The sequence below is a fragment of the Canis lupus genome, chromosome 13 (assembly GCF_003254725.2).
Source record: "Canis lupus dingo isolate Sandy chromosome 13, ASM325472v2, whole genome shotgun sequence".
In the NCBI taxonomy this organism is placed as follows: Eukaryota; Metazoa; Chordata; class Mammalia; order Carnivora; family Canidae; genus Canis; species Canis lupus.
The window spans coordinates 11356095-11375272 of NC_064255.1; the positions used below are offsets into that span (position 1 = coordinate 11356095).

The following is a 19178-nucleotide window of genomic DNA, read 5'->3' on the forward strand; positions in this document are numbered from 1 at the left end:
AATGGAAGCTGTTGGGCAGAACTTTACTACTGGGTACTGTATTGTACAGTGTTTGGAAACTATGTCAAAATATCAAAGATATAAAGAAGCTTAAAGAGTAGGTTATATATATCTCTTATTAATTTAACACTTATAAATTGTGATGATGGTAGTTTCCAAATAAAATAACATAGCTGAAATAGTTTCTTAATTATGAGCTGCAAGAAAAGTATGTGCTACATGAAACTAAAGATAGCTTAGCTCCCTGAACTGTATTTTTAACCAACTGACTCTCCAAAATCAAATTAGAAGACACTTATATGCAAAATAACTTTAAAATAATGAATTGAAATTAAGTCTGATACTAATTTCTATGTTTTTAATTGTTTTTATGAATGTTTTACAACTTAAACTTGTGATATAGAGAAATTTTATATTCCATCATGTTTAGCTTTCTTCAGGTTTTTATAATAGTGTGCTTCTTGGTAACTTGATAAAATGTTTCAATAAACCATAATTAGTGTACAAAAACAAATTCAATTATTTCAAACAAATTCATATTTCAAAATACGAAATGTTTTGCAGTGCTTCTTTGTAGTGAGTAGCATAAAATTTCATATCTTTCATATCAGAATAAATAAATAAAAATAAGAGAACAATAGTGACAGAGGAGATTAAAATTTTTAAGTGCAGATAAGGGATTTTAAATAGACTATAGTAAAAGTAAATATCAACAGTTCTTTGGTAGCTAATGTTCCCAAGCATAACACAATGAATTTAATGGGATAGGAATTAAGGAGTGCACTTGTCATGATGTATGGAATTGTTGGATCACTGTATTGTACACCTGAAACAAATATAGCACTGTATACTAACTAGCTGGAATTAAAATATAAAAATAAAAAAAATTAAGTAAAATTAAACTAAATTTAATTTAATTTAACAAAAAATAAAATAAAATATATATATATATACCTCAGAATATACCTGAGAGCTCCCAAGAACAACATAATAAATTTAAAATATATATACCTGTGCACATATATAGCAATTAAATAAACATAACTTTTGAAATTCTATTTGCAAACCTTACCTTAGAGTATTACAGTACTCTAAATTTAAGGATTCAGTAGTGTATCTTTCAGTATCATATGCATTAATCAAGTCAGTACAAATGAATTCCTTAAGAATCTATTTTATGTCAAACACAGGTTAAGTGGTAAAAAGAACTATGACAGTAAAAAAGAAAACTAGATGAATGAGTGAGTGAGTGAATGAATGAATTAATGAATAATGACAGTGGTTTGCATTATCAGAGCCATACAATACTGCTGGAAAACTAACATATACAGGAGATATGAGATATGAGATATAAGACTACATAGCACTCTTGAGGAAGCAACATAAACATTTGAAAATATTGCCAATAACACACAGCATATCTTAAGAATTGTCATAGTCAAAAAGATTTAAAGCCATATTCATATTTAAAAATCTGAGATTACTTCTTTTTGAATTTAATTTACTATGTTTGTGCCCGTGGCTTCCACTCGACGTTTGACATTTCCTTCTTTCTTTCTCAACTTGAGCCTTTATCTGAACCACAAAGAATGAACACACTAGCAGTCCTTCTTAGAAACTAAGTTCCTTGACAGAGCAGAGAATCTAATTTCCTGTTGAGGTTTAGAAGCCAAGGGCATGATCCAACGGTCAACTTTGAATGGGGGAACTTTGAGTGACTTGGCCTGAAAGCAGGAACTAATCAGATTTCTCATCTAACATACTCTTAAAAGAAAATGGGACAGTCAGTATCTCTCATTCTTACTACCGAGGTTGACTGTTTTCAGAACTCTCTTGGTCTCATATATGCTGGATTGATAATAAGTTCTTTAAGGGATAGCTATAATATTTTAAACATGATTAGATGCCATGTCTTCAACATTGTTTCTACTACCTTGCAAAATCAAGTTCTTAATTAAAGCTTAATTTTAGTCCTAAAGTCATATCTTAGTCATAAACTAAGGTAAATTAGTTTGGCAGGGGTAGATACATTAGTGTGTCATCAGATCAAGACAGAATCAAAGAAAGAATAGGCAGTTGTGTCAGAGATGTTAAATATTTGGACATAGCCAAGTAAACTAGATTTTTAAAATATCCTTTTTACATGGAAACTAACATGTCATAGATGGCCATAATTAGGAAACTCAAAGGACATCTTGTGATAAAAGCCAGATTACATAGGACTGATCAATGAGTGTGATGTGATGAGTGATGAAAATGAATACATCTACTCTTGAAACTTTCAGACTTGAAGGAGATTATACATATTATGCAATTGTTAGATAAGAATAGGTGTCAAAGGAGAGCTATTTTATTTTTAGGATATTACAGGCTTGGATATGTGATAACAGTACTGAATGAGACCATGGAGAGGAAAAAAAAGAAAAGAAGATTGTTTATGGAAATAGGTTTCTGCGTGTTTGGAATATGGTCAAAGGGAGAAACTATTATGTTGAAGTGTGTTCCCTATAAACCAACTTTGTTGAGGGTTTTTTTCTTATCATGAATGGATGTTTACTTCGTCAAATGCTTTTTCTGCATCTCTTGAATAGAAAGTACAAATACCACTGAAATGTCTATACTACCCAAAGCAATCTACACATTTAATGCAATCACTATCAAAATACTACTAGCATTTTTCACAGAGGTAGAGCATCCTAAAATTGGTATGGAACCACAAAAGACCCAGAATAACCAAAGCGACCTTGAAAAAGAAAATCAAAGCTGGAGGCATCACAATTCTGGACTTGAAGTTATATTACAAAGCTGTAATGATCAAAGCAGTATGGTACTGGCACAAAAATAAACATATAACATGTAAATCAATGGAAAAAATATAAAACCCAGAAATGAACACACAACTATATGGCCAATTAATCTTCGACAAAGTAGAAAAGAATATACAGTGGGAAAAGTCTCTTTAACAACTGGTGATGGGAAAAAAGGACAGCAACATGCAGAAGAATGAAACTGGAACACTTTAACACCAAACACACACACACACACAAAATTAAAAATAAACTAAAGGCCTAAATGTAGGACATGAAACCATAAAAATCCTAGAGGAGGACACTATCAGTAACCTCTTTGACATCGTCTGTAGCAATTTCCTTCTAGATATGTCTCCTGAGACAGGGGAAACAAAAGCAAAAAGAAATGGGATTTCATTAAAATAAAAAGCTTCTGCATAGCGAAGGAAACCATCAATAAAACCTAAAGGCAATTTATAAATGACATATCTGATAAGGGGTTGGTAACCAAAATATACAAAGGACTTATTAAGAAAAGAACTTCTAAAACTCAGCACTTACAAAATTCAGCACCCAAAAAATGAATAATCCATTGAAAAATGGGAAGAAAACATGAATAGACATTTTTCCAAAGATATACAGATGGCTAATAGACACATGAAATTATGCTCAATGCCACTTACTTATCATCAGAGAAATACAAATCAAAACTATAAATCACACCTGTCAAAATGGCTAAAATCTACAACACAAGAAACAACAGGTGTTGACAAGGATGTGGAGAAAGGGAACCATCTTACACCATTGGTAGGAATGCAAGGTGGTACAGCCACTCCGGAAAACAGTATGGAGCTTCCTCAAAAAGTTAAAGATAAAACTATCCCATGAACAAGCACTGCACTGCTAGATATTTACCCAAAGAATACAAAAATACTAGTTCAAAGGGATACATGCACCCCAATGTTTACAACAGCATTTTCTGTAAGAGCCAAATAATGGGAATAGCTCAAGTATCCATCTACTGATGAGTGAATAAAGAAGACTTGGTATATATATATGGTTTTATATTCAACCTACAGACTTTAAAATAACTGTGGTTTTAATGTTCAATAAGATAAATGAAAGAATTTTTTGGATAAAATAAATATATAAAAGTCCAATAAGAATATCTAAACTTGAAAAATATAAGAGCTAAAAGTATAAAGTAATAATAACAATAATAATCAGTAGAAACATACAAATTGAAGAGGATAGACAAGAAAAAATATGTCAAATACACAGAAAATGCATATTAGGCTGTATAGTGAATATCTGCTGTATAGTGAATATCCTTAACATTTCATGTAAAAAGTAAACTGCTATAGTCACCAGAAAAATAAAAAAATAAAGGAGAAATAACGCTACATCTTCCAATACATAAAAAGAGAGACAATGATTGTAAGATGTGACTTTTCAAAAAAAAAAAAAATGGAAGCCTATAGATGGTGAAATTTATGTTTAAACTACTGGGAAGGAAAAGGCAGTCAATATATATCTTAAATTTTCTTAAAAGTGAAATTAAAATGTTTCAAGGATAAGAAACAAAGGAAAAATCTTGACCCTTGAACAATGCAGAGGCTAGGGGCACCAACACCCTGCACAGTAAAAAAGTCCATGAACAACTTTTAACTCCCTAAGAACTTCACTAATATTAGCCTACTGTTAGCAGAAACTAATAACAAAAAACGTTGATTAATACATATTTTGTATAAGTATTCATACAATAAAATGATCTAGAGAAATGAAAACATTTTGAAGAAAATCATTAAAAAAAGAAAATACATTTATTGTACTAGACTGCTTTTTTTTTCTTTTAAATCCACATTTAAGTGGACTGATGTAGTTCACATCCATGTTATTTAAGGGTCAATTATGTATTCATACATTCACAAAGGAACTATACTGAAAGAAATAGTAAATGTATGTGACCAGATAGAAGAAAATCTTTTTTGATGCAATACAAAATGAATATCCAGTATTAGGAAGATACATATCTGGAGAAATCAATTCCATTTATACTTATTTTATGAAATAAAAATATCATTTGTGGATTAAAAATTTAGGATTAATATATCTGGTAACAAAGATAAAAAAAAGTCAGAGCATAAATGTAGCTCAAGTTTGTAAGATCCTAGCATTGTTAGAGAAGTGGTAAAAGGAATTCTTTAAATTAGGATCTACTCTGTCAGAGATATATGCTATAATTACTAGGATAATTTATAAAAGGATAATAAAATGATGTATAATTAATAAGCCAATATAGAAAAAAAAGGCTAGAAATACATGATCCATCTAAAAGAAGAAATGATAAAATAAGTAATTGGGAAAAATAGAAATAAATGTTAAAATGGTAGATTCAAATCTAAATATAAATCCCATTAAAGATAAATGAATTGAATTCTCCAAGTAATATTCTATTATGCCACAAAATTAAAAAAATAATACAGGAATATAATAATAGTGGGATTATATTTGACATCTTCTCTCAGTAGCTGATAGAAAAATTATAGCAACAAACAGAAAGGATGTGATTAACCACTTTAATCAAACTGACTTAGGCAGAGATTTGCCCTCAGTAAGTGCAGAATGTATATCTTTATTCAAGTGCACAGGAACCATTGCATAAAATTAGCCACATGTTGGTTCATGTTGCAAATACTTTATTAGTTTTTATTTGCATTTTATCCAATCCAAATTTGACTTTTTTTAAACAAAAATCAGTAATTTTTTTCAATTCATTGGATAACTATTGAACTTTATAAACCTAAATCCATCTATTTATTCTGAAGTATTTGTCACTTGTATATTGAGACAATCAAAACAATTAGCAATTCATTTCACTCAGTGTAATTTTTCTATTAGTAGCCTTATGTATTGATGGATTTAAACAGTTTTCCTGGATAAGCTTTGTATGGAGATCTATTGTATGCCTCCGTAGAGAGGGATTAGCATGCTCTGCCACTGGATTATTTCTAATCTCTCAAATCTGACACTTTTTTAGGTATATGCTAGACCCATATTATAAGTTGACTAAGTGAGTCACAGTGTTTTATTTTTTTTTATTTTTTATTTTTTTTAAATTTACCTTTTTTATTTTATTTTATTTTTTATTTATTTATGATAGTCACAGAGAGAGGGAGAGAGGCAGAGACATAGGCAGAGGGAGAAGCAGGCTCCATGCACTGGAAGCCTATTGTGGGATTCGATCCCGGGTCTCCAGGATCGCGCCCTGGGCCAAAGGCAGGTGCCAAACCACTGCGCCACCCAGGGATCCCCAGTCACAGTGTTTTAAAGGCATATTTTGTTTTGCTTTGACTTGGCTGTAAAACAACCACCTATTAATATTTCAGTTGCACCAAAATTTCCTTATTTTCTAAACACCTCAATCAATACGAAAGTGGTCTCAGTCTAATTGAAACACTAACTTGTACATTCTGCTTATGATTTAGGCAAGAATTGCTAGCAAAAATAAACTGTCTATAATAGCTAGTCATGAGGCTGTAAATCAAAGTGATAAGAGGAATAATTTATTGTCATAAAATTATATAGTATTATAAACCTATTGACTACTCATATGCTCATATTAAAATCATCCCTCCTTTTATCCTACCAGAAAAATTGGTAATTCAATAATGATAACTATATCGATATACCTAATACTTTGAGGTGATGATGAAACAACTGGCGACCTGATTTTCCAGAGTTGCAAGATTTGGAGAGTCCTGGACATTCCCAATATTTATTTCCATGATTACCTCTGGGTTAGGGGAATCTTTAAGCTACATTCCTTTCTTGAAATATGAACACACATGGGTTAATTATACCAACTACACAAGTGAAATTTCAATTCAACTCCAGGTTCTTTATTCATTATTTGGAATGAAATCAGTCTCTTGTTAGAGAAACAAGTTCTGTCCTGGATGTCATAATAAGTTCTCTACCAATATGTATTTCTACTTTGACAGAGAAAGGCAAAATTTGAGTCTCATGTACAAGCTTGAACTCTTCTCAGAATCTGGATTAACAACTACAATTGTTTATTAAAGTTTTTGACTACATGTAACTTCCACTACTGTAAGGATGAAGGAAGTATAAGATCTAATGCTGTAACCCATTCATTTTTGGTTATGCTACATTTTTGTCATTTGAGGAAAATATGACACATGTATATTGATATTTTAACACATTTTGTTCAGGCATTTCATCTTTCAAAAAAATGAAGAACTCTTGAATTACATTATTATACTTGATACAAAAAAATGCATAAGGACTAGTTTTTACCTTTTCAATTTCTACTATTCCACTAATGTTAACCTTTTTGTTTATTTCATCACTATTATTCTATTCATACATATTATTTTAATTATACTGTAGGCATCATTATTTATATCACAATTAGTGTTATATTTTAAGCATCTACCCATATATCTACTTAGTTGCTATGCATGTTATGTGCTGTTTCTATGACTTGGTGAAGAGTAATTAGCCCTGACCCTGTAAGTATTGATGGTAGCCAGACAGAATTCAAAGGTCTGAAAATAATTCTTTCACTTGACTGTTTTACTGATATTAACAGGAAAATAGCAATCAGACCTTCTTTAAGGATCAACATTTAACTAAGATCACTTTTAAAATTAAAGATTAGAAGACTACATTAAGTATTAATACCATATTGTACTGTAATTTCATTTTTACTTTTTAAATCATTGTCTTATTATTGAAAGGTAGTCATGTTAAAGCTTTAGAAGTATGGGTTTTTTAAGTCTAATTGATTACTTTTGTAATGATCCACTATAGGAAAATAGTGAATGAAGCACAATTAATTGCTTAAATCATGCTACAGAAATTTGCAGAGAATCACATGGGAGAGAAATAGTATCCTCAAATGAATGGCAAAATTATGAAAATAAATATCATAACTCCTAATAAAATTTTCATTCATATCTAAAGTATCAGTTATCTAATTATCATTACCTTAAAGTTTCCCAAAGGAGCTGCAGTTATGGAGAGCATTTTTTCAATTCATACAAGTTTGTTATGTAAGGGCAAATAGCCACACTGGTGTTTTATGCATCTGTGGTGTGGAGATTTTTATTTTATAGATTCCTTATCAAAATAGTTTCCCTGGAAAATTGCCCACAATTATCATCAAAATGAAATATTGTCCATATTCATTTTATCATTTTTATTTCCAGAATAAATAAAATTATTTATTTTAAAAATTTTAAAAAAGTGTTTATGACCTTAAACTAATTCTCTGATTTAAGAACTATACAGGGTTAAGGATATGACAATAAATCATGGTGACTGAGAATTAGGGGCCATTTGCTTTCAAAACTACTTTTTTTGGATAATTCAAAAGAGGTTTTTACTACTTTGGGATCTAACAATCAGAGCTTTTTGACATACTGCAGTTTAAGAAAAGTCCCTTTCTCGCATTTTCACAAGTAGTACTGGCTTATTAACTGAGCTCAGCATTTCCCTTGAAGCAATCCTTACAGAGCAACAGAGGCATTAATAAATTTTATATAAATATTTAAATTTCAGCATTTGATTGCTTTTTTCCTGAGACACAAAATAAAACCAAATAAACCGTACAAATAGCTAATTAAAACCTTCTTTTAATATATCAAAGAAAGCTACATTTTGTGTGATCAAAGGAAATTCTATAATAATTTTCAAAGACTAACTTGCTAAAATCTGTTTTCTTCTTTTAAATTGCCCGTGCCTTTGAAAAAGGCATGTTATACAGAGGTTTCCAAAGGAAAGAGGCAAAAGTTCACATAGCATGTATATACTTGGATAACAACTAATCTGGAAGTTCAGAACTGAAACTAAAACTTTAAAAAATGCTACTATAATGCCCTTAATTGAATATTTTTATTACTTTTATTGGTCTTGGTTTTCTTCACCCAGTTATCCTTCTTAGAACAAGTCTATCTATCTATCATCTATCTATCTATCTATCTATCTATCTATCTATCTATCTATCTATCATCTATCTATCTATCTATCTATCATCATCATCTATCATCTATCTTCTACCTATCATCTATCTATTTATCTACCTACAGACCTACTTCTCTTTCTCCTTCTCTAATCTATCATTTATCTAATTTTGCTTATACCTATAACTTCAAATCTGTACATAATGAGGCAGAAAAAAAAAAAACCCAAATCCAGTTATATGTTTCACAACATAAAAACACAATACCAAAATTCACTGAGGTTTGCTATAATTACTAAGGTATGTCTTGTTTCATTACTCTTCAGAGTACGCTGTACTCAGGATGCTGACGACCAACTTTTGGTTTCATTAGGGATGGTGATCTCTTGGAGATGCCTATTGATTTGTAAATATCACATAAAAATAGATGTAACAAAATTTCCCAATTAATTGTAATCAATTTTGGAAGGGAATGATGATTACGGTTTAGTTCTTCAATTAAGAATACTTTAATATAAATTATGTCATTTTCCACTTTTAAATTAGAAATTAACATAAACTAATATACTAATTGATATCAGGCCAAAGTCATTCAGATTTTTTTAGGTAACTATAAGGTTTATTTTATTTGAACTGCTATTAATAAATATATGAAGGTGTATAAAATCTTAGAAGCATGCTCATTAAATGAATTAATTACTGCTCCCAAAAGACTACATGGTTGACAAATTTGATTTAATTAGATGATAAAAATATAATTTAAATTACACCTTTTACACATGGTGCAATCACAGAGTAAAAGAGGGAAAAGGAATTTTTTTTTCAAAATTACTTATAAATACAAATATGTATCTTCATTTCACTTGTCAGCTTTTTATCCTCTCTCTTCCATCCTTCCTTGCCTCTTTCTTTCTTTCTCCCTTCATTTCTTCTCTCCCTCCTTCCCTCCTCCTCCTCCCTCTTCCTCAATCCCCTCTCCTCTTTCCTCCCTCTCCTCCTTCTCTTCCTTTCTCTTTCTCCTCCTCCTTCTCCTTCTTCATCTATCCTCCTCCTCACTCTTTCACCTTTTTTGAATTATTATATTCCAATTACTTTTCTAGTTATTTCATTCCTTTAAAAATCCATTCTGATAATCTGTCATTTAATTGCTATATTTAGAATATTTATATTAAAGTTATTATTGATATAGTTAGATTAATATATAACTCTGTTTGTAACTGTTTTCAGCTTCCTCCATGTGTTCTTTGTTACTTTCTTGTCTTTCACTCTTTTTCTACCTAGATAAGGTAAAACTAGATAAGTTTTAACTGATCAATTTTTTTTTAAGATTTCTAAGACTCTATTTTCTCTGATACCTTAGCATATTAATTATGGTTATGTTTAAACATTTCTTAGTGATTGCCCTCAAGTTTGCAATATACATTTACACGCTAATCTAAGTCCACTTTTTTTTTAAACATTTCATTTATTTATTCATGAGAGAAAGACAGGGAGGGAGAGAGAGAGAGAGAGAGAGAGAGAGAGAGAGAGAGAGAGAATGAGAGGCAGAGACACAGGCAGAGGGAGAAGCAGGCTCCATGCAGGGAGCCCGACGTGGAACTTGATGCCGGGTCTCCAGGATCACACCCTGGGCCAAAGTCAGGCGCTTAACCACTAGCCACCTGGGCTGCCCTATAAATCCACTTCCAAATAACATTATTTCAAATAACACCATTATATCATGGGTAGTAACAGTACCTTATCCTCCCTCTGTCTTTACAATATTGTCATTCATTTCACTTATTCATCATCTGTCTTCCAATATATTATTACTAATATTATTTTAGACAAACATTTATCTGTTAGGTCAATTCAAAATAAGAGAAATAAAATATTTGCCTTTATCTTTATTTATTCCATTTTAAACACTCTTTTTTCTGTATTTCTGAGTTTTGACTTCATCATTGTTCTTCCCTCTGAAGGGTGAACATTTCTTCCAAGGTAGATATATATTCAGCAAATTCCTTCAATTTTTGTTTTTCTGACAGTCTTTATTTCTCCTTTACTTTTGAAAGACAATTATGTTGGATACAGAATGCAAAGTTGTTGTTGATTATGCTGCAGTTTTCCTTCACCACTTCATACATTTCACTTCTACTTTCTTCATGATTATATGGGATCTGACAAGTGTGATGAAATTCATAACCTTCTTCTACAATAAGTTTTGTGGTGGTGGTTGTTTCCCTTCTCTGGCTTTTCTCAAGAATTTCTCTTTGTCTTTGATTTACTTCAGTTTGAATATTATCTGCCTAGGTTTAGTTTTTTTTTTTTTTTTTTTTTTTTTTTTATTCATGAGAAACACACACAGAGTGAGAGAGAGAGAGAGAGAGAGAGGCAGAGACACAGGCAGAGGGAGGAGCAGGCTCCATGCAAGGAGCCCGATGTGGGACTGATCCCGGGTCTCCAGGATCACACCCTGGGCTGCAGGTGGCGCTAAACTGCTGTGCCACCGGGGCTGCCCTAGGTTTAGATTTTTTAAATGATTTATCCTTTTCAGTGTTCCCTGAGCTTTCTGCATTTATGGCTTAATGTCTGTCATTAAGTTTGGAAAAGAATCAGTCATTATTACTTCAGATATTTCTTCTGTTCCTTTCACCCTTTCTTTCCCTCTAGTATTCCACTTGCACACTCATTACACATTTTGCAATTATAATTGTAAGTGGATATTACACTGGATATATCCATTTTTGCTTGTTGTCAACCTATACATTAGTTGCCTTTAACATATTAATTATAATATTTGAAAAGCCTCATCTAAGATTCTTATGATTGCTTTATCTTTGAAAACATATTTTTCTTCTTGCTTTTTTGTATGTCTCATAATACATTGTCAAAAGCTAGATACCTTGTATAGGACAATGAACAGTAACATAAATAATTTTTATGTCTAGAAATGGGCACAAAATTCTTTACACTAGGCCTTTAGTCCAAACAGTCGACTAAAATTCAAATGTTCTCAAAATAAAGGGAAAACTAAAGTAATTTAATTATCTATCCTTGGACTTGTTCAGACGTTTGGCTTTTGTAATATATGAAAAAAATGGGAAATTTATTCTCATTTATATGATGTATTTATATATTATATACATGTCATTTATATATATATAGATTATATATAGATTATATATAGATTACTCTATATATAGATCAATCTCTATATATAAAATATGCATAGAACATGTACAGATATGTAGATATAATATATTATTTTATAAATATATTTAGATATGAAGTTGAATTTCTACAAGTGGACTTGAGCAGATAAGAATGATCTTACATTATTTCAACATAAGATAATTTATCTCTTAAATTTTATTAGAAAGATGTATATCCTGAGTTCTTGAGGAAAAAAAAAAAACTTTCTTCATTTTATTATACATAAGGTATAGACATTTTTCTGCTTTTGGTTATTTTTTCATAATCTGAATCTCTGAATTCCAGATCAACTGTAACTAGACATGAGGCTAATCTAAAGTCAATTTATGCTGGGTAAATCCTTCAGAAACTTGCTACTCAAAATGTTGTATAGAGACCAGCCGCCTCAATATCATCTGGGTGTTCATTAGAAATGCAGACTATCAGTTCCTATTTCAGATCTACTAAGTCTGAATATACATCTTAGTAAGTTTAGGTGAGCTGGCACAAATGTTTAAGAAACACTGCTTTCAAGGACACATAAAATTTGTCCTGATGCTAATCACTTGCAGTGTCCAATCCCTTCAGGATGTTCAGGTTCTCATATGTCAATTTCCATTTGATGGAAATAGGTTGAAAAAATTTTCAGTAGAACCCCTCTAGCATTCACAAATATTCTTTACTAAGTAATAATTACATTTTTAGTATCACACTTGACCTTTCTATACTCACAATCCATGAGGGACTTCCTGGGCCCAAAATAATTCTGCTGTATTTAAACTGCTTATCCTTTAAAAGAGACATACAGGGTTTTGTTATGACTCTATTATTTAAAAATAAACCAAGCTCATGTATCATATAATTATATAGAAAAGGAAGAGACAACTTTTTGTCATTACTGAAGCCCATATCTAAAAAAAAGAAAAAAAAAAATCTGTCCTAGTGTATACTGAATCGTTGAGACTTTAAAACTTTGTTTCCTCTTCTCCAAAACATGCATTTATACCTTATTTTGAATAAAATGTTAGAGATGCTGTAACTATGTCCTCAACTCAAGGTGAAAGTCATAATTCACATTTACTTTAGGTATATAGTAATACTATGTATATTTATTCTAATCATAGTTGTATTTTTTTTAGTTTATACAATTTGGCAACTAATAGCTGGATAAACTGATAACCTCTAATTATATCCTCTACAATAACACATAAAATTCTATGTCATAATTTCTAAATTCTCAACAACAGTAATTAATAGTTTTATATCATTCTTTGGATCACTGAGAAAATATATTTTAATCTAAGAGGTTTAGGAACCAAGGTTTATTATAGTTAAATGATTCAGAAAAGGATAATTAAGCTTACACCCCGTTTATGGACATAACTAAAATGTGTGTCACTATAGAGCAATAGTGTAACTATTTGCATAACCACTTATTATATAGTTTTAAATCTTGTTGTCATAAAAAGCCTAGAGGCATTCATTTTTTTCATGTTTACTTGTCAGTTTTTAGTTCTGTCCAAGGATGGGCAAAATTCATCATTTTTCTGCCCCAGAGTTGTTTGGTGCTTGTAAACTATTATATTATTGTTTCAGTTTGGATAGATTTGCAATTCTTGCATTTTGCTTGAGACTGTTGTGGAATCAAATCCCCAAATGCAAAGTAAAAGTCAGCAAAACCTGTCAAGTTTTCCCTAGCTTTGGATTGAAATAGGTAAAGTCAGAAGTTTTCTAAACAAAATTGGAAAAGTGAAAAATAGCCCAAGGACAATAAAACTCTTAAGTAAAAGAGTAGTTGGAAGCATCATCACAAAATTTGGGACAACACTGAGTTATACACTGAGTATACAGAATATCAAATTCCCTAATACAAGAATTGAGTGTCACTGATTTTATTCTTTTCTATTTTCCTTGTCCTGTTCAACAAATCTTTTTGCTTGTGACAGAGATGAGTCAAAATGAACTGCATGTGGCACAGAATACATCTTCCTACTTGCTCTCAACTAACCAATACATTCTCTTCAGAAACTTTTCTATTCTTAGTTCATTTTCAAAATGATGTCTGACTTAGACAAATATTCTCAGACTTCTTAAGTGGGAGGAAAGCCATATTCCAAAAATAGTTATCAAAAAGCTTACTTACTATATATCATCTTTTTAAAATTAACACCAGTATGATACTGTAACTAATAAAAATAAACAGAAAAAAATGAAACTATGAAAAGCCGTCTTCAAATTACTCCTACCTTTGATTTGAGTCATATGAAAATGCTGAACATTTCACTCCAAATTCTGTTATTTCATATTGAAGAATTAAAGCAATATATTATTGAGACAATTCAATGTTTTTCTCTATGTCTAAGACCACTTCATAAATTGGAAGTGCATTTTTACACCATCTGAAAGATGCATTTTAGATGATTTTTTAAAAAAAATCATAATTTGATAGCTCAGCTGGCATTATTCTACAATCCTAGAATTTCAAATAGAGTTGCAGCTTTAGGTTTTTTTTTTTGTATAGTCATTTCACAGGTTTTTTGCTTCAGCTTCCTGATTTACAAAATGTGGGGGGTGTGTGTGTCTAGAATACCTCTAGAGACATGAATTTAAATCAGAATTGAGTTTGTGTTTCTAACACTTACTATTTGAAATAAAGTAAGCTTATCTTATAATTTTGTTGAACTCCTCTGTAACATACAGATATTAGTATTACAATTATAAATATTGCATAAGATGATATACAGTTTATTTGAGTTCTTGGATTATTATTGTTTACTCAAAAACATATTGGTCTTCTTCCTTCTGAATTTAGATATCCTAAAAAGCCGCCCATGCCTATAATTCTGATTCTGACCTGCTTCTATAGACTTTAGCAGAACACGTTTTTATATATAAAAATAAATAAACACACACACATGCACACAGTACTAGAAATGGCCACTAGTCAACCTCAGAAAACTTGGGGAACTTTACTTTGGCACAGGCACCCTGTTATGTGGAAAAGAACCCCATTTTCCAGTTAGCTTGTTGCCAGGCAATCTGACAAATTCTCTGGGAGTAAATTACCAAACAATCATTCCTTGTTTCTCTTTAGTAGAAAATGAAGATTAAAGAAATTATATATACCGTAAATTCTCCCTAATGCAAATAACTATATAGCACTCCAGAAAACAAAAGGAAGATTATTTTTGTGGGCAATAATAGACATATCACAAAAGTAAATTGTTTTGTTTTTGTTTTTTTCAGGACACTTGTGCTTTGTCAGACTTTTGTACTTAGGTTATTTGTAATTTTCAAAGCAAGTCTTCTAGATGTGTATTTTCTCCCCTACCTTAAAGGACATTAAGAGTGTGCAATTTCCAAACACTTCACAATCAGCAAATGACAGTTAAGATTCAAACCCATATCTTTACAAGTTCCAAATCAAAATGATTGCCACCTTAAGATTTCAGGAAAGACAACGAATCTAAATTTATACCACGGAGAGGAAAAGATATTTCTTGGAAGAAATAAAAAGTTAATGAGAATGGATTTCAGTAAGAAAAATGATAATAGTTTTTATTACTGACTGAGCTGATAGTTTGCAGGGTAAAGAAATACAATTAAAATTTGGACTTGAGGGGCAGCCTCGGTGGCCCAGTGGTTTAGCGCCACCTGCAGCCCAGGGTGTGATCCTGGAGACCCGGGATCGAGTCCCACGTTGGGCTCCCTGCATGGAGCCTGCTTCTCCCTCTGCCTGTGTCTCTGCCTCTCTCTGTGTGTCTGTCATGAATAAATAAATAAAATCTTTAAAAAGCTTTGCAAGATAATAGAAAGGATTTAAAAATAATCTTCAAAATCGTCTGTTGTTGTTCAAGAGAGAGTAATAGAAAAGTAATATTCCTATCCACCAGAACATCTAAAAGTAGAAAAAAAAATATATTAACCATCAATCTTCAGACATAGGATATCAAATAGTACAAGGAAATGATCTATAAGGGAGAGCAAGTAAATTAGTTAAGACCCAATGCTTGTTTCATTTTACTGAAGTTCTGAAATTCTTTCCAGGCACAGGGAAAAGAGGAAATCAAGGTGAAGTACAGGTCTTCCTGGGGTAAAGAGCCTGACTTGGGTCATGAAGATGAAGGAAACTCAAGCAGTAGGGTAGGGAGAGGAGAGGAGAAACCTGTACAGAGACAGATGTAAAAAGATCTGCAGAGGCTACTTTGTTCTCACCTAAAAACTTTACAAATAACCCTCAAGAAGATCAAACTTCCTTCCAGTAACTACATCTCACAGTAAAGATCAAGGACATGAGTAGGAATATAAAAATCATCCAGTGCTTAGGCAGGTAAAATATACAACGTTGCGATCACATTTTTAAAAATTTACTAAGAAAGCAAAAAAAAAATTACTAATAAAGCTAAAAAGGAAAATACAATGTATAATGAAGAGAAAATTAAAACTATAGAATCAGGCCAGAAATAAGAGATGATATAACAGGAGATAACTGGTTTGGTTTGGTTTTGTTTGCCCAGTCCCTGACCAACCAACCAACCTTTTAGTCATTTCAGAGATTCAGTATTATGTATCTGCATTAGTTTCCCAATTGCTGTTTACACAGATTACTTGAAATTTAAGGGCTTAAAGCAATGCAGATTTATTGTCTGATTTTTCTGGGTGTTGGAAATCTGAAATGAGTCTTAATGGGGCAAAAGTCAAACAGTCAACAGCACTGCTTTTCTTCTGGAGCTCTAGGGGGAAATTTTTTTTTTTTTTTTTAACTTTACAGCTCCAGAGGCTCCTTGTGGACCATTCCTACATCTTCATATCCACCTTTATAGCATCTCCTCTCCTCTCTGACCTCTTACTTTCTGCTTATGAGGTTCTTTGTAATGACACTGGACTCTCTTGAAAAGTCCAGGATAATTTCTTAAGATCCTTAATTTCATCACATCTGCAAAGTCCCTTTTGCCGTTTAAGGTAACATATGCACAAGTGTCTAAAATTCACATGTGGACATCTCTGAGGGGCATTATTATTCTCTTACCTACAGTAACGCTTCTTCCAGGGAAAGTGGTCATTTGGATATCATTGACAAAGTTCTCCCCACTAGGAAGATTTTTAAGTTACTCTACTCTTCTTTCAGTGCCACTGCAGAGAGCAGCTGGATTGCTCTAGAAGTTCACTTCCAACTGGAACCAGCACAACCTAAAAAACAGGATCAATTGTTTTCCCTTCTGTGATCACAAGTCTTAAGGAACTTCTTCATTAGATGATATACATGTACTGAAGCTGAGTTGGTTATCCAAGAAGAGGATATGTCATGAGAATCTGAACCTGCTCACACAACTTATTTCTTTCTGAAGTATTTTAGCCTGATTATCTATCTATCTATCTATCTATCTATCTATCTATCTATCATCTATCTATCTATCTAATCATCTATCTATCATCTATTATTTGAAAGAGGATTCCTGTCACACAGGATTACTGTTAGGCTTGGTATGTCATGATGGCAGCTCAGGTTTTAGGTCCACCTCATTTAGTTTGCCTCATTTTTAAGCATTGCATTTTAGCAGGACTCAGTACCAAACAATGGGTTTATTCCCAAAAGAAAATATGAATCCAGAGAGAATATAAATTTTCCTCAAAACTCTAAGACTTTTTGCTGTGACTCTACATGGTGGGTTTCCTATGTCTCTGTATAGCATCCTTATTTACCATGGACACATTGAGACACATTGATTTGCTATGTCATAAGGCCAGGGTGGACTGCTGTATGGGCATAATGCAGAGACTTGTTTTGTTCAAGAACCCCTCTCAATTTTAGTGGTCTGACATGTTACTCAGAAAATGGGTCAGAGCTGCACACCCAGCTATAACATACGTTGACTTCAAAATTCAGAGACCCAAAACAAGCACAGAGAGTTACTTTGATGATTTAATAGTAATACAGACTGTACTATAAAGGAAAACTGCTCTATGAAAATAGATATTTATCTCTCAAATTTTAAATATTCTTTTAAAAACAATATATAAAAATTTTAATTATGTATCATTGATGTATAGATAATATACATTCTAAAGCAATAAGAGCAAATAATGTAGCATTTTCAAGGAAAGTTGTGTTTATAGTTCTATTCTTATGCTCAATCTCATAGCAACATGATTAAAAAAGGCAACACCGTTGGTGATACAATTATTAGCTGAGCTGAAAAGTCACAGTGGGTGTTAGAACTCACTCTAAAACAAGTGTTTGAGGGCTCATTGTCAGGCACTATAACAGTCAGATGTTTGAGAAAGCTCAATACAGTTGGTTATAATAAGATAATTAAATGGAAAAGCATTCACTTGTGTGTCTGTTTAGTATTCCACAGGTACAGGCAACCCTTAGATCTCTAGATAACCTTCTTGATAATATATCCTTTGGATACAAGGGGTATTGGACAAAGCATGACTGAACAAATTGGGCACAATAAGTTTGTTGCAGTTCTGAGAAAGAGGAAATTATGTAGAGCTTCTCTTAGCCAGAAAACAATAACAAGCATGGTTATTAGGCATTAGTAAATGGTAGGCCATAGCTAGGCCTGAGATGTGCCTAAGGATGCACTAGAATAGTAGGTTGAGAAAGAAAGAATGATGGATCTGTAACCCATCATTTCTACCCCAAGGATGTGGAGGAGTGAGAAAGAAGAAAACATAATAGATCTAGTCCCATCAAGTCTCCTGATAACAATTATGACAAAAATAGAGTCTTTACTGATTGAATGCTTTTAGCAGAATGTACCTTGTCTGTATGTAATTGCTTATGATAAGCAAATCTGAAATTTGTGGATTTATGGGATAGGACCTGCTGCAAAATTTCAGTGTCAATTATGTAATTTTAAGAGGTGAAAACTGACTTTTTTTTAATGACTGAAAGAGCTTATTTTGTGTTAAATGATGGTATCGACCTGTATCCCTTAGAGATGTCACATTGAAGGGTATTACTCTACCCTAACAAGATGAAAACAATGGAACAGGGTGTTCTAGGTCCTTTCATAGAGACTTCTTCACTCTATTCCAGCTGTATTTTATGTATAAGTTAGGGAGGCATGGGGCTCTAGCTTACTTATTTACTCATAACATAACTTGTCCTTTTATTATGATGGTTTAGAAGTAAATCAAAGTGAACAAAAAAATAAGTGTATCCAAGAGGCCATTTAACAATCTTTGTACCTCATACAGATTCAAACTGGAACAGATTT

The 19178-nt window shown here is 31.9% G+C and overlaps 1 long non-coding RNA gene across 3 annotated transcripts in view; it reads right to left on the minus strand.

Moving 5' to 3' along the window:
• LOC112662420 (uncharacterized) overlaps positions 1 to 19178 on the minus strand; it is a 177010-nt gene that overhangs the window by 16398 nt on the left and 141434 nt on the right. For 2 of the 3 annotated variants that reach the window (XR_007401909.1, XR_004814349.2), the window contains exon 5: positions 16979 to 17139. This is a non-coding gene — a long non-coding RNA (uncharacterized LOC112662420). Of the gene's footprint in view, positions 1 to 15524; positions 15712 to 16978; positions 17140 to 19178 lie in introns of those variants that run through there. The other variant, XR_007401910.1, reaches the window with a different exon arrangement.